Genomic DNA, 12,523 nt, shown 5'->3' with positions numbered 1-12,523 from the left:
TGAGAATTTTTATTCTACTAATCACTTTTAGATAGATGTATGATAAGACCAATTTCAGGACCTTCTCTAATTAAAAAAGAAATAGTTTGTCTTTATGTGGACAAAAGTATTGTAGATGAAGTAATTGAGTATAAACATGTATAGGGATTGACTTTAACAAAAATTCTAGTTGAGAAACTTTTAGAAGTAAAAGAACTATGAGAGGTTGGAAAATGGTATTTTTTTCTTTTTAAAATAGATGAAAAGAGGTAGAGCTATGAGATTGTAGAACCATCCAAACTCTACTTGGGCTATTAATAATCCCAAGGTTTCTTTTGGTAGTAAAAAATGCGCTATTAATACTTCTAACAATAGCAAAGTGTAGATTGTGATAATCCAAAAATGTATTGTAACAAGACAATTAAATTTAAAAATGCAGGTCACTTTGTAGATTACTCAAGCTGAAATAGTGTAAAATTTCATTCAAACCATGACTATGGTACTCTTTTACAGTATTGAAGAAAATGAGCAAATGAAAACAAATTATTGGTCCAATGTTGTCTTTAAAGATGTCATGAATGAAATTAAAAATTCAAGGATAAAGCAAAAACGTTAGGTGGATTAAAAATTGACATATTCACTTGAATGTTTGTCTTGATAATAGTAAAGATAAGAAGACTTTTTTTGTTGATAAACTTTGACAATGTTATGTGGAAAAAGACAAATTTGAGAGAGATAATTAAATTACCTATGATGAGTTTAACCCTACTTCAAAACTATTAAAAAAAAGACCTACTTCCATAGAGGTCATTTATTTGTATTGTTAAGTTGAGGACTAACTTGCATCATCTTCAATGTGAAATAAAAAAGGCCAAAAGAACTTTCAGAAGAGACAACTGGTGTTTTTTGTATAGGAGTGATAGAACTTTTTAAAAAAATAGATTTGATTTGTGTGAAAATGTTTTAATTAAGAACATAAAATGACTTTTCATGATTTATTGAACAATGAAAGATTGAAGAGAATGCAAGAATACATTGTCAATATATTAGAATGTGATAAATATGAAAACCTTCTAATTGAAAACATAAATAATTTAATCCTTATATCTTTTCCCAATTTATTCAATAAAAAAGATGTAAAAGAAAAAGAAAAAGCTCATTGCCAATAGTTTAGATTGTAATGATTATGAAAATATTATGGTAAAGAATATAAATGATCCAACCACAATGTCTTTTCATAATTTATTAAACGAGGAAACGATGTATTAGAACATAAATTATTCAACTACAATGTCTTCTATTCGTTTAGTTTATTCTTTATGTTATAAATACACACCAACTTCACATAATGTCTCATTTATTTAGACTAAGAATTAATCTCTTTGAACTCAAGGCCTTTGTTTTTAATACGCATTTAATCTGATCTGCTCGGTCTAGTTATTATTCTTCTCTGCCAACTTTTAAACGATAATGATTTGCAGGAATATAACACAGACATTCATCTTCTCTCTATCTGCAAAATTCCTTTTGAATCTTAAGGTTTGTTTTGATCATATTCCCATAAGATGTTAAGTAGTAGTTGATTTTCTTAAATGAAGTGTTAGATCAGAGGTCTATTTGAAGATTTATATTCCAAGTCGTTCTTCTGGTCGTTGGGGTTTTTAAGTATACATAATCACATTACGTTGAGGAAAGAAATCAATCAATCTAGGTTTGACTATGGCGTCAGTTTGCTATTATATCAAAATCAATCTATAATAAGAGTCTATCTATAATAAGAGTCTGAAGTCAAGATTAACTATTATTGTGTTGTGATTAATTATTATTATTTATTAAGATTGAGGAGACTTGAATGTAAGACCTTTCAAATAATAGGTTCATAATTTATCATTGTGTTGCAGATTCTTGTTTAATATCAATCTATAATTAAACTTGTATCTTATTTCAATATTATTTATAGAAGTTAGAATAGATTGGGTTGGGATTACATTTCAGATTTAATGGATATTCATTAAATATAAGTTAATGAGTTTAATTCAAAATCGATACAATGAAATTTCAATAACAATATCACTAAATGGATACCCTTCAAAATCAATTCATAGAAGTCATAATGTATGATGTTGGAATTATACCTTAAACAAATTTGATAGAATAGATGTTCATGAAACATGAACTAATGAGTTTGACCAAAAAAAACTATTTTGTTGAATCCTAATAGTAGTACTGTAGAACAAATACCCTTCGGTCTTTAATGTTTAGTTGAAGAGATTTAACTTAGGGTTCATGCTCCCTTGCATGAATTTGAGTTTGTATAACACCGTCCATAAAAAGGAATGCATCATTTTTTTAAAATAGATTATATATGGAAATAGCTTAGATGTTCTATCTTGGGAAATTTTTAGTTAGGGTTATCAATCTAAAGCTATTTTGGGTAAAGTGATTTAAAATTTAAAAAAACATCTCTCATGAATATGTATGATTCACCTAATACATAATACATCAACACGAAGCACACTAATAAGTCATCCTATATTTCTAATTAAGGTTTAAGGTCCACAACATCACATATGATATCACATTAGTGTGCTTCGTGTTGATGTGCTCAAAATGAACCCTCAAAAAATAAAGATCAATAATTGTGCTCTATATATTATTAGTGTTTTAATGTGATATCACATGTTTTGTTGCTCTTCAAATTTAAGAAATGCATTTCATTCAATTATTAATATTAATGACCAATAGTGACAACTTAACATTAACAATTTTGAATTTTATAAAACTAAAATATTGTAAAATATTTCAGCAATTCTAAATTAAGAATTTTTAATTCTATAAAAATAAAATATTGCACAATATTTCTCTCCCTTATTTGTTTTTCAAGACATGAATACTTTTCTATATGATGTATTCTATTTCATGTTTACTAACTTATCCAATAAGCATATAGATTTTCTTTTTAAATGACAAAAATCCTATAGTTTTTATTTAATTTTAATTTTTGGATAATTTTTAAAATTAGATGTCCCTTTTATATTGGAAATACTCAATGTAAAAACCATATTTTATTTTATTTTTATTTCTATAATTGCATGTTCTCATACTTTTAATTGACTAAATCAGTTTCAACTTTATTTATTGCTTAAATACCATGAATCATTTGATTGGTTAATTTTAAGAGAAGACATATATTGTTGTCTTATTATGAATTAAATAGCTCTGTCCTTATTATGTAGTATTTTATTGGTTGACTTTAGAAGCAACCATTGAAAAAATAATTTTTTGTTCATTTTAAATTGTTTACATGAATCCTTATCTTTGGATAATTTGTCAACCCTATTAATGTTTGAAATAGCAATGAATACTCATATAGATATAATAATATTTTGAGGTGGAAAAGTTAATCAATTTAAAAGGTATTTGCACCTATAATGTAATAATTGTAATTATTTTGTCAATTTTATTTCGTCAACTTTCTTAAAATATATGTATAAAATTTTCCATTGAATTTATGATCCATTGTATACTATTATTTTGAAAACATATACAACTAAAATTTCATGCAAATCTATACCATTAAGATATATACACTACATGAAGCATTGATAAAAAATGGAATTGGTTTCTCAATACCACTTTTTGTAGCTACAAGTCATTTTGGGTTATTGTTGGCTCTCTCTACATATTCTTACAATGTCATCCTTGAATCTTTAGTGGCATTTACAATCCCCTTAGCTCATTTGGCAATGTGCATTCTATAATATTTGGTCTTCCATTATTCACCACAAGATTGCCCATTTTCGCTAGTAAATTCTTTTCTAAGGCTTGCATTGATGAAAAGAATGGAGTTGGTTATGAAATATTACTATTTGTAGCTATAGTTCATGGTTGGGTTACTATTGGCTCTCCATGAACCTCTTATATTGCCATCCTTGAATCATTGGGGGCATTTGTAATCCCCTTAGCTCATTTCGTGTCATAGATTCTAGAAGATTTGGTTTTCAATTATTGAGGTCAATATTGTCCATTTTCCTAGTATATTATTTTCCAAGCCTTGTAATGAGGAGGTCAGGAGTTTAGAAAACTTGTCAAGTCACTAAGACCTTAGTTCTTCTACACCCCTCTATATGTCACTTATTTCAACAAGTGTTATATGTGGTAAACAATCGAAATAGGATTGAGTATACCCTTAAGACTTCTTTTTTTTGTTTGGATTTGAAACACCCAAGTTTGATAGCCCAATTTGTCTTGTTTTCTCAACTTTGTAATTTAGTCCTAGGAGACACCTAGTTCCAATTAGGCCTCCTAATGTTGTTTTTGCTCCTTTTTGCATATCCTAGTACCCTTTTGGGAATACCTTGAGATTACACAGAATTAGATATGGATTCCACTCCTAACTAGGATAATTTGTACTATTGTAGAAAAGCCTATTTTATACCTAATATGTCACTTTCTTGTGTAAACCCTATTAAAGCTAGGTCTTCTAAATCAATTTCACCAAAATGGACTTTTCAGCCTTCATACCTTACCAAAATGACTTAAATCAATTTTAGGCATTATTGACATGTGTAATAACAAATTTTAATAGGTTCTAATCAAACACCAATCTAAACAAACTCAAATACAATTGAGGAATATCAAAAATTACATAAAACTAGTAGTACCTTTCTTATTCACAACTCCAACTATCACAACATGATGCCAAATCATCCAAAACTTGTTTAAATACTTTCTATCAACTTCCCCAAAAATATTTTTTACTTATGGCTGTTAGATGAAGTTTCCTTTTCATCTTGTAAAAGTTGTCAAGTTGCTCAAAAAGTTCTCGTGCAAATATTTGAAAACTTTAATGAAATATTGAAACTTTTTGTTAGCCCTAACTAATAATGCTATTAATGTATACACGATAGACTCATATAAGTTTTTATGTTGTCATTGATGTCAAGCCTTAATTGGTGAAACATTATGCTAATTCACTAGAGTTCCATATCATTTGATTGATGAAGAGGATTTGATTAATGAGTGTTTGGAGAAAGTATGATGATGAAAGTGATATAAGTGTATGGTATTCAATGGGCACTTGAATGAGTTACACTGTAATAGTATAATTTTTTTTTGGTTATTTTACATGATTTGATTAAGTATTGAGATCATGTATAATGAAGACAATTTGGTCGATGAAAGAAGATGTTGAGTATTATCTACTTGCTACTACAATTGTCACTGAGCACCTATAGAAGTATGTAGGAAGTGTAATATAAACTAAGAAAATTCAATGGTAACTGAGTCTAGTATTCACTAAGTGCGATATATTGTTGATTAAGTAAGAAACAAAATAAAAGATTGAATCTAACACCAACATTTGATGAAAAACTTATTGTTCAAGAAGTTTCAAGAAGCTGGTTATGATACCAACAACTAGAGAAATTAAAAGATGACTCGATGGAGGTCAATTAATGATTTGAATTGAAGCACAAATTTTAAGGTGAAAAAGTATTAACTCAGTTTCCAAATTCATTAAATTTCAGTTGGACTAAGATCAACAATTTTTATTAAGAAAAAAATCAAGGGATCTAAAGAAATGCCAAAGTAGAAGGATTTATATATGAGGGATGAGCATGATGTTCATCATTTCTGATCAAGTTGAAGAAGAATATTGATAGCCAGAGGATATTTGAGTAGAGATGCATTGTGAAGAACAAGAAAGAGAAGTGTTAAGTGGATAAGTTGTTGAGTGGATCAACCAGAAAGTACCAAAAGGAAGGAAGAAGGAAGAGCTTGGGAGAAATAGAGATATGAACTAGAAAATGTAGTGTTAAGCCTAACAAATCATTTTTCTATTGCATTCTAACCATTATAGTAGAAAATATCATAACTAAGTGGACCTAACAGTCTTATTGAAATCCTATATGGTAATATTCTATTATAATGTTTTGTAAGTCCTTTAGAAGAGGCCACTATGTAGATGTTTCATGGAGTGATAAGGTTTAGATGATCTTTGGTGAAAATCCTCTAACAAGGTTACAGGTAATGATGTGTATGTAGCCTTTAACAAGCTATTCTTCTAACAGAGCTCACTTCAAAAAGTGAAATTTTTGGGTTGTTGGTTCCCAAGTGATTTTTCCCTTTATAGGGTTTGAATATTCAATACTTGTTACAAATTTTCTGAATTCTTATTGTGTTGCATATTTATTTTATGTTTATGTTAGTATGAATTTTGATTATATTCTTATGAGGGAGTATCCTAACATTGATGGAGCATTGGAGAGATTGACAACATGATTGTGTGTTACATTCATGACTATGTTTGTCATTGATGTCAACATATATAGAAGATTGGTGGAGTAGAAAACATATATTGAGCTCGTACAGATCAAGCATTAAACATGGGATCGAGCACAATTGGGTACATGTTCTATACTGTTTCCTAATATTGATGTTAAGTATGCATGTAGAAAGTTAAAGATTGGTAGTAGTTATCTAAGATTTATAGAAGACAATTTGTAAACATAGTTCTTGAGAAGAAGTTTATGATGTTTAGATTATATCTCCTAATAGGGATAGAATCTGGATGAGAGAAGTTAGACTGAGACATAAGACATCCTAATGATGATGTCAAAGAGTGTGTGAAGTCTAATGTCACACATGTGAGAAGTTGTAAAGACTGTGAGCTAATAGTATTATTTAACTATGAAAACATGTAATACAATGTGCTATTTTAATAAGGTCCTACTGTAATTAATTGGGAAAGCCACAAGGCCAACTCAATGAATTATTTTGAGGATTTGGTATGAAGGAAAGTTATTTTCCTTGCTATGTAGTGTGTAATGTCATGCAAGTGTAGCGTGTATGTGATAAGTGAAGAAGATTGGTAAATGTGAGTCAGTGATCAAAGAGGTTATTGTAATGCGAGTTTACAGATCTAATATTGAGATCTAAGAAGTGGTTGGTGCGTTCAAATTATATAGTAAGTGGAAGAGCAAGATTTTGAGTTGCTGAAATCAGTTGTATTTCTATTATTCTTAAAGGAATAATATAGAGGCTAGTTGGACAATGAGTTCAGAAATCTTGCCACTAAATTTGTTTGGATAGTAGGTCCTTTTTCCTTCTAGAACTCCTAACAAGGTTTCAAAAACTCCTAATAGGGTTGGAATATCCTCACATGTATTCAAAGTCTCCTAATAGGAACTAATATATACTAAATGTATTTCATTGGCTCCTAACACAGTCCATGCTCTTACAAGGAACTTATATATATTTGTACATCATTTTGTGGGTACTATCCCCACTAGGGTTTACCCTCTTATCAAGGGTTTCCCTAGTTAACATATCTAGTGTTATTGTGTATGTGTATCTTCTTATGGTTGTTGTAAATATTAATCACATGTTTGAATTTTAGTAAGGTTGATAAAATTAGTATTGGTTTGATAATTAGTTAGCATCCCCCCCCACCCCGCTCTCAATTATCTTGGTGAACTTTAATTTCTAACAATTGGTACTAGATCCTTAGGTGCTTGAAGGAAAATCTTACTAGCTTAAGGAGATCAATGCCATGTCATTTCAGAAAAGAAAGTCCTATGTTTGATGGAGTGAACTCTGACAATTGGAAAGAGAAGATGAAGACACATCTACTATGCATGGGTCTAGCCTATTGGTTGATCACAAGGAATGGGAAGACCATAGTAGAAGAAAGAAAACTTGAAGAGTGTATTGAAGTTGAAAGAGATTTTTTCATGTGAACATTCTTTCTGGAGAAGCACTTTTGTTAGCTCTTCCTAAAAATGAGTACATTTAGGTAAAATATTTGGGATCATCTAGTGAGATTTGGAAAGATTTGGAATCTACTTTTGAAAGTGATAAGCACACTAAGAGGGTTAGATTACAAAATTGGATATGTCTATTTTAAGAAGCTAAAATTATCGAAGATGAATCTGTAAGAAGTTATATTGGAAGAATATCATAGTTGTTTCCTGATTTAAGTCTTCTGAAGGAACTAAGGAAGAAGATGAGATCATCTGGAAGATCTTGAAAAAATTGAAACCACCATTCAAATAGGCATTGCAAATGATTGGACAAGTGATACCATGTATTGAGAAGCTCTCTAGAGAGACTCTCCTGGGAAGATTAGAAAAAATAGAAATAAGTTTGAAATAGTCTAGAGATTTTCCTAGAGTGGAGATTTCTTTTAGCACACTAATTGTTCATCCTTCCCTATCAAGGAATGCAAGCACCAATGGAGATTATGCTAGTAGCAGTAGATCAATCTGAAAAAAGATAGAAAAATTGAAGAAAGAATTATCTTGACCTTTAATGAATTTGGTCATTATGCTTCTAAATTTCCTAAAAGAGTAAAGAAGTATAGGAATAATTTCAAGTCTAGAAATCCTAGACAATGTTTGTATGTAAATCATGATGATGAATCAGAAGAAAATATTCAAAGTAAGTGATGACGAGTTAGGTTTTGTTTATATAAAAGAATAAAATACTAAAAAGGAAGATAGAGAGGAAAAATCTCTAGTGTCACAAGTTGAGAAGAAAGTTGATTGGATTATAAATAGTGGCTGTTCACATCATATGATTGGTGAAATGCATAAGTTTGTTGAGTTCAAATATTTTGATGGAGGAATCATTAGAGTTGGTAATAATGTGACTCAACATATTAAGGGAATAGGTTCTATAACTCTTGATGGTAAAACTAACATAGATTATGTTTATTTTTTTGATGGAATCAAACATGATATTCTAAGTGTTGGATAGTTGGTTCACTAGGGATATCAATTACAATTCATAGAAAAGACATGTATCATAAAGGATAATAATGGCAAGATGATTGGCATTGGGACAAGATCCAAAGGTAATATGTTTTAGCTAAATCCAACATTATGACATGTTTGATTGATAAAGTTAACAATACTTGGTTTTGGCATAAAAGTTTTTGTCATATAAATTTTGATATTATTGTGAATGCAAGTAGTATATTTGTTGTTAGGGATTTTCCTAAAATAGTGAAACCTACTAAAGTTGTTTGCAAGGAATGTGATATGGCTAAACATAACAAAATCTCTTTTCCTAGAAAGAAATTTACTAAAACAACAAAGTTGGAAATTGTTCACATAGATTTAAGTGCTCCTACAAAGATAAGAGGGTTTTATGGTGAAAGGTAAATTATGATTCTTTTTTATCACTTTACTAGGATTATGTAGGTAGAATTTGTTAGAGAAAATTTTGAAGCATTTGAGAAGTTTAAGGTGTTCAAGAATAGAGTTGAAAATGAGTCTAGGTTAAAGGTCAAGTGTTTAAGCTCTAATAGAGGTGGATATTTTACCTCAAATGGGTTTAATATTTTTTGTGAAGTGAATGGGATTAAAACAAAGATTTCAACACCTAAAACTCCTCAGTAGAGTAGTATAGATAAGAGAAGAAATAGATCTATAATAGAAGCAGCAAGAGTTATGATGTATCAAAGACATTATAGAGAGATACGATTAATACAATAGTATATACAATGAATAGAGTGTTGATCAAAAAAGGTACAAACAAGACTCCTTATGAATTATGGTTTGGACATGCATGATCAGTGGACTATTTTAGAATTCTTTGAAGCAAGTTTTATACCAAGAGAGATGATGACATTGGTAATTTTGATGTGATAAGTGAAAAAGACATGTTCCTTGGTTATTCAATGAAATGAAACACTTATAGATATTTTTAACAGAGGACTAAGACTATTTTTGAGAGAGAAAATGTGAAAGTGGATGAGAAGTTTGGAGTTCAAGAAAGAATACTTGATCATAATTTTCATGAAGAAGTTAATCCTAAGACTAATAAAGAGAATGTTGGGTTTTTTATGAGAAAAATAATAATTTTCAAAATGAAATCCAAGTTGTGAAATAGAGAGAGGAACTAAGAACTAAACCTAGATAAAAAGTAGGAGTTGACACGGTGACATCAAACAAGAATTTGACAAAGAATTTCCCTGGTAATTAGATTACTGGAAGAAAAGAAAGAGGAATTATAAAAAGAAATGGAGTACATCAAGATTAATCTCTAATTTCTCAAGTTCAATTTAGAACTATTGATGAGATGTGCAAGGATGATCATTGGATTCAATAAATAAAGCCATAAGTAGATCAAATTGTGAAGAATGAGACATGGGAATTGGTTCCTAGACCTAAGGACAAAAATGTTATAGGAACTAAATGGGTTTTTAGAAACAAAATGAATGAACAAGGTGAGGTTGTGAGAAATAAAGCTAGACTGGTATGGAAAGGATATTCACAGTAAAAAGGTCTGGACTATGAAGAGACATTTGCATCTTTTGTTAGAATTGAAGTACTGAGAATGTTCTTGGCTTATATAGAAAATAAGAAGTTCAAAGTGTATCAGATGGATGTAAAGTCATCATTTCTAAATGGAGAACTTGAAGAAGAATTCTGCATTGAGAATCTTGAAGGAGTTCCTTTGACAGAAGAAGGAGATATGGTATGTAAATTGAAGAAATAATTGTATGGATTAAAGAAAACACATAGAACCAAGTGTTGGCTCCTAATTTAACAGTGATTTCAACTACCTTTTATGATTTGAGAAAACTTAGGAATTAGTTAGAAACCATTATAGGCATTCTACAAATCAAAATAATTGGGCCAACTAACGAGACATCAAAGTCTTATCCACTTTGAATTATACAAGATTCAGGCATGTTTACCTCAGGAATTCAATTTCATCTACTCTTAAAGTCAAGATTCATAACATGAATTCCAGTGACAACAAATTATTGATCCTTCTTTCTTCTAACCTAACCCTAGATATCTTGAATCAAGTACAGGCTGACATTTCACACTTAGTTAATAGAAATGTAAATCATTGATTGATTATAGTATTTGCATTATGCAAAACATTCCATTTAGATTAACTCACAAGTTTGGCCAGTGTCTTATCCATTAGGCTAAAATCACAGAGAAAATACACCTACATCTAGATATTAGCTCAACACTTTGTACACAAATTTATCTATGCTCACTTCCAGATCTCATACTTATCATATCTTTACTTAAAACCATAATATTTTTTTTCAATTTGCACTAAGCATTTACATAATCCATTAGAACATTAGCAAAAGAAAAATGAAATATAATTCTTAGAAAATTACAACTGAAATTTAATAAACTTTTCTATCAAATTTTTAGAGAATAAAATAGAGACAAGACAAGGTCTGGAATGAAATCAACTGTCAATGTTTGTATTCATTTCTTTGGATTATATATTATTCAGTGAACATCTCTAGTAGAAAATAACACTATAGACCAACAACTATAACTTTCATATTCAATTATGGAATTTATTAATAGTATGCATGGACCAACTTAAAATTTACAAAGACTCATGCAATGAAAGAAAGTCGGACCCTCCTCTAGCCTTGGGAATTCACTTGTATAGTGTGAGTTGCAACAAGCTTTGGGTCTAGAGGGAAAGGAAAAATGGCCTTAGAACAAAAAGATTTAAAATGAGACAAAAAAATGTCACTAAAAAAAGATGCATGAGAAAAGACAAAAATTGGTGCTTGTTTTCCTTTTGTAACAAAATTGCTTCCTCATTGATTTTCTTATGGTGGGACCAGCTTTGTTGTTGTAGTTTCTTGTATATCCACTACACCTAATGATTGGTCTTGTTCCATCTATTGTTCTCCAGGCTTTGCGACCACTTGGCTTTTATGTGTTGTATCAGGCTATGATATCTAGATATTTATCACAATTGGTTTCTCTTATGCTAGATCATATGTTTGAGTGGCCATGTCCACCATTGCAATTTCTTTCACATTTTCTCTTTCTTCTGCTTGAACTTCTTTGTCAACTAGCTGTATCTATTTAGTGGCAGCTTCTTTGTCTACACTCTCTTTTTCAACTACCATTTGCAATAACTATGTTGATGGGGAATAATTTTCCATCCACTTTTCAAAAAGTGTATCATCTTTCTAGTTGGAACTTAATGCTTTCTGTTATCTCTTTAGAATACCTTTTCCCATTTTCTTTATTTCAAAAAAAATCTTTTTTGAAAGAATCAAAAAATATTTGAACTTGCACAACTTCCTCGAACCAGATATAATTTTATTTGATTACTACTTTATTTAACTTGATGCTCATTAATTCCTTCAACTCATGGGCCCATTATTCTTTATCTTTTATTTTTCCTATGCCTTTGAGTGCATGAGGAAAGAGATCAAAACTTCTGCCAAGATATTTTAAAAAGAAATTATTTGTTCTTCTTCATAGCAAGTCCCTCTTATAATCAAAATCTAAGAGATCATTAGCACGATCAAAAAAATTATGTTAGATCATCAAAGTGATCAATAACTGAGCAACATAAGGTTGTAATAGCATCATCCCTACTACTCTATTTATTCAAAATTAGCCTCAAATCGGCTTCCTTATTATTCAATTCATTCCAAATCTCCACCAACCTTGAAATTTCTTGGTAAAAACGGGGCCAACCTATTGGAAGATTGGAAAGATTGTTGAAAGATTGGAGAGATTGGTTTGATGATGAT

Source organism: Cupressus sempervirens, chromosome 3, assembly GCF_028749045.1.
Source record: "Cupressus sempervirens isolate cs-2001-9-10 chromosome 3, ASM2874904v1, whole genome shotgun sequence".
NCBI classification, from domain to species: domain Eukaryota; kingdom Viridiplantae; phylum Streptophyta; class Pinopsida; order Cupressales; family Cupressaceae; genus Cupressus; species Cupressus sempervirens.
This window is presented reverse-complemented; position numbering follows the sequence as displayed.